General features: G+C 39.7%; 1 non-coding gene across 1 annotated transcript; it reads right to left on the bottom strand.

The window, feature by feature from the left end:
- Window positions 1-1751: 1751 nt before the first annotated feature.
- Window positions 1752-1823, bottom strand: TRNAT-CGU (transfer RNA threonine (anticodon CGU)). Its single transcript has one exon. It is a non-coding gene; the product is annotated as a tRNA-Thr (tRNA).
- Between the last annotated feature and the right edge of the window lie 3216 nt (window positions 1824-5039).

The following is a 5039-nucleotide window of genomic DNA, read 5'->3' as shown; positions in this document are numbered from 1 at the left end:
TATTTTAAGTGAATTTAGGAAATCCTTGCATGAATTTAGAGTTCACCGACTGCATTCAGTTCACTATTACAAGAGGTACTCTATTGTCCTTTAGCAATGGTATTTTGGATTCCTTGGCAGCCAATTCTCATTGGCTTTAGAAGAGTACCACTTTCAAAAATGTGGCGAGGAGCAATTTGCTGCATCTTTGAATTCAATGCATGGGGGGGCGCAGTTCCTCAATTGAAGCTTTGCTTCGTACATCAATTGACCTTTTACTTGGGGTCGTGCATGTTGGCTTTTCCTCCTGAGATACAAACAGCATCAACAAAAAAATGGCAAAGCATTCTTCTCAGTTTCCATATAAAGTATTTAAATTTGAAACAGTGGTCTACTTGAATTTGAACGTCTCTTGTGCTGGTATTGTGGCAAACTTGAAGTTCAGTAGACTGGGATGTTGCATTGTTGAGTTTGCACCAGTGTAGATATCAAGAGAGCCTACAACATACATCATATCAATCAAATCAATGTTGCTCAACATACAACCTACCAATCAAATCAATGCTGATTCATGAATGAAAGGCTTTGTACCGGGCAAAAAAAAACCATAACTTACATCATACGATTCAAATGAGCATAGTTCAAAGGCCAACATTTCTCCTAGAAAATTCACGTGCCAAAATATAAGTCCAATCTAAAGCCCAAAACCCCCGCGCACCGACATAGTAACAACACAATCCAGCATTCGAGTAGGCGCCCCCCATTAGGAACAACACAATCCAGCATTCGCCCCCATGAGTTTTATTATGCCCCCAAAGTATGAGTTACGAATTAAGACTGCAGCCATTCGTTTCATACTCTGCTGCGAAAAACCATTCATTTCATACTCTGCCATTCGAGTACTAAGACTAAGACTGTAGCTATTCGTTTCATATTCTGCTGCAAAAAACCATTCTTTTCATACTCTACCATTCTAGCATTAAGACTCTAGTCTTAACGATAGCGTTTTAGAGCCACAACAATAGTCTTCGTGATTCGAATAGCGGATTTTAGAATGCCTTCGCAACACAACTACTCTTTGCAGCGAACAGGCAGAGACATCCACAACAACAACAACAACCTGCTACCACTACAGGCAATTCCACACTTATTACCACAGCCCAGCGCCTGCTACCACTACAGGCAATTCCACACTTATTTGGATATACTGGACACAGCTGCGAACCGCGACTCAGCGACTTGCTCGAACCTGAGAAGTGGCAATCAACACGCGATTATGTATGTCGCCAACAAGACAATGCAAATGTATCCAACGCAGCTAACCTCTACTTCTCATCCTCTCTGTAGCCTTTCTCCACGTTTAGTTCCTCCACAGCTGGCTCCACGTTAGCAAGACATTTGCATCAGCATGAATGCGATTGTCCTGCTCCATCCGCCACCACCTCGATGAGACATTTGCAAGTCTATACCTTAGGATACAAGTTTAATCAGGGAGAATGCCAAGGTTTTTATTCGTCCTGTTGAAGAGGCATCTTACCGTCGACAAGCCTTTTGTAAAAGTGGATGAGGCAGCACGTATGTAAACGTAGGAAATATGAGAGAATACGCAAGCATTAAAAGGAAATGAAATTGACAACAATCCGTACCTCTAAAAATTGTTGAATGGTCGCTACCCTTTCCCTGCGGAATCAACCATTTAAAAAATTCCGAACCATGGTTTTTCGTCGAGTAACGACAAAAACGTTTGACAAGTACTGGTTTCACTATCACGGAGCCCCCAGCGAGGATCGAACTCACGACCTTTCGCTTACGAAGCGAACGCACTACCACTATGCTATGGAGGCAGTTATAAAGAATCTCAGTGTTAAAGTTTTAATATTTCAAGTTTTTTTTATGAAACTTTACTTCCACCGACTAGAATCTGAATCTATTCCTTAATCATTGACTAAAGTCCTCTTCATATTCAGACAAGTACATGTACCCTCCATTACAAATAAACTCTCTTATCCAATAAAGAAGTGAAGAATGTAGCACTATGTAAGGTATAGGAAGAGGTTCTAAAAAGCAAATGCCCGCCAATCCCCCTTTAATTTAAAGTGTCACTTGAAACTTGAGTGAGAGGATTTTCTTCACAATGCTAATGTTAGCACATAAGAGGTCACTCGCATGCACATGATTTTAGTGATATCCTCTCCAGAATCCATCCATGTGACCAAGAAGTGATTCCTCTTTTAGTAATACTTTGTGGTAGAGAGTAATAGCCAATCTAATATCCATTTTCATATTGGCTTTGTTTTACATGAAAATATGTTTCCAACTAGCTACATAACAAAGGGTGGGCTTAGTCTTAGGGAAGCTCAATGAACATGGCATTGTTCATCCTTGTCCATCGAAAGCATAAAATAAAGGTTTCATTAGTTTTCTACTTTTCATACCAAAAAATCCATCCTAATTGAAAAACTAATTGAGAAGCTTAAACACTTCATAAATTTAATGAAAGATATCTCTAACCTATGACATGTTCAATTTTGAACATTTAAAATGCAAGTTTGTTTGTGATTTTTTAACACCATGCAGATATTGATATATAGAAGTAGTGCATAGATTTCAAGATGTGTGCCAATTTAATTTTTCATTGAAAATTTTCAAGCCTAAAAGACTACAAAGAAAACTTTGCATAATTTGTGAGTGAGAAGGACTTAGTATATGTAACATGAAAGGAGGCAAAAGAGTAGTCCTCACCTCTCTTTCACTTGGGATTAAAGTATATCTTTGCCTTTAAAGATAAGACCAAATTGAATGGTCCCTGAAACAAAAAGGTAGCCTCTCCTTAAGCCACGTGGGCATCTTGGAGCCCTTGGATTTTCCTATGATCAAGACTACTTTCCTCCACCTTCCAGTGACCCACGCCATTTGCTCTTCTTCCCAAGGTCGTGTTATCTTGCTTGCTCTGCTTCTATCATAAGAATGTTCTGGATCATTACACTATTGATGGAAAATTTGAACACTCTACAAACAGTCTCGTTGTTTGATGCACATGATTATTTCTTGAAGCTCTAGTTTCATAAGGGCTTGTAGAAGTGATCTTCAACATGAACCCAATACTAAAGCTTTCTAATCAAGGTTGTCCACTAACTTAATGTTTTCACCTAAATGCTCAGACTTTGCAACTTTTATCTCAGTTCTTATTGCAAAATTTAAATCCCTTTCTTTGGGTGAGGGATAAGAGCTCTGAATCTTGACCAATGAACATCATTGTCGCTGATGTATTAAGGGCTACAAAATAAACCAAACTATAGAGGTTAAAGTCAAAATTATGACACTAATGGATAGATATGCAAATTGCTTTCGCACCAATGCAATAGATGTTATTAGAGGTCAAACTTTCAACTTTGTAGTATGCAATCTCTATGGTTCTAGAGAAGTCATTCACTTTGGAAGGATGAAATGGTGGGTACGATTCAAGAATGGGCACTTGGTTGCTGTTCTTCTAAGTTACAACAAGATGATAGACACACAAGGGTTGCTACTCATTTGTGATGAGTTGCAATCGGGTATGCACTTTAGCACAAATGGATCACTTCTACAATAAGTGGGGGTTAAAGGCCACTGTGCCTTAACCACGATTATGTACAATACTCAAACACACACATATATATGGATGACATAGAAGATTAGGGTGTTATGCACCCACCAAAACTTGTGTGTCTCTTTTCAGGCTCTCCCTCTCTCTCACCCTCTTCCTTTCCACTTCTGTTGAGAGCACTCTCAACTAGTATCAGAGCCTGGGTGGTCTATCTGATGCTTGTGGGTAATCTAGCTGAGCCCGTGTGTGTGCTTGGAGCGTGGAGTCTGCTACTGCAGCTCTGTGGGAGGATGGAGCAAGCCTGTGGATGCTTGTTTGAGCTGCCCAGGTGGTATTGGAACCTTGTTTTGCATACAAATGATTTTTGGAAGTCTCTGAGTGGTTTTTTGCAAGCCTACAGGTGGTTTGGGAGTAAAAAGACGTTTTTTGATGATTTTCCTATTCCTTTTGATGAGATTGATGACTTGTAAAAATGACGCCCATGTTTTGAGGCATCCCATGTTCTATTTTCACTAGCAATCATTGCCATGGGGTTGTGATTTTTGGATATACCTTATACAAATCACTCTGGTTGCTTTTTGAGCCATGTGTGCTCATTCATGGTTTCATTGGTTTGCAGTGGATACTTTATAGGCCATTTGGATGCATTGTGATCCTTGTTGGATGCGCTGATAGGCCCAGATTGCCTTGTAGGATGCTTTATTAATGGATGTTTAGCACACAGATGCTATTTTATGCTAAGAGACAACTTTGACATATTGCAGTGGATGCATTTTGTTGGATTCCTGACTTGCTATCTCTGTTGCAACCTTTTTTTTGCCAGTGTGTTGGAAGTTAAGTTTGAAGCAATCATTCGTAGATATGTCATTTTTGGTGGACTCAGGAGGTCTTAAAACTTCTGTGTTGCTCATCATTTGCACTCCAGTGGAGTTTACAAACAGATTGATTTACAAAAACGTTTTTCAATCCGTGTAGCTTGAAAGGATTGATTTGGTGTAGTCAGACGTATGTGATCCCATGCCTACACAATCATTAGGCAGGGATAAATACTATGTGACATTCATTGATGATGCAACTAGGAAAGTATGGGCTTATGCTATAGCTCGAAAGAGCGATGTGTTTCAAGTATTTCAAAAATGGCTGGCTTTGGTTGAAAACCAGTCAGGTAGAATGCTTAAATGCCTACGGACTGACAATGGTGGAGAGTATCTCTCTCATGATTTTCAACATTTTTGTGATACACGTGGGATCAAGAGGGAGCTCACATCCCTTCGTACTCCAAATCAAAATCTAGTTGCAGAACATATGAGCCACACCATTTAGGAAAGGTTGCAATGTATGCTTTCCAATGCAAGTCTTTCTGGTGGTTTTTGGGCTGAGGCAATGAAGACTACAATGCATGTGATCAATAGATCAACTAGTAAGAGCTTGGATGTTGGTATTCTTGAAGAGGCATGGAGTGGCAAGAATCCCT

Source organism: Dipteris shenzhenensis, chromosome 16 (assembly GCF_047967505.1).
Source record: "Dipteris shenzhenensis isolate YYH24624 ecotype China chromosome 16, Dip_SZ_1.0, whole genome shotgun sequence".
Lineage (NCBI taxonomy): Eukaryota > Viridiplantae > Streptophyta > Polypodiopsida > Gleicheniales > Dipteridaceae > Dipteris > Dipteris shenzhenensis.
The sequence above is the reverse complement of the archived record's forward strand: the minus strand, read 5'-3'. Positions and strand labels throughout refer to the sequence as shown.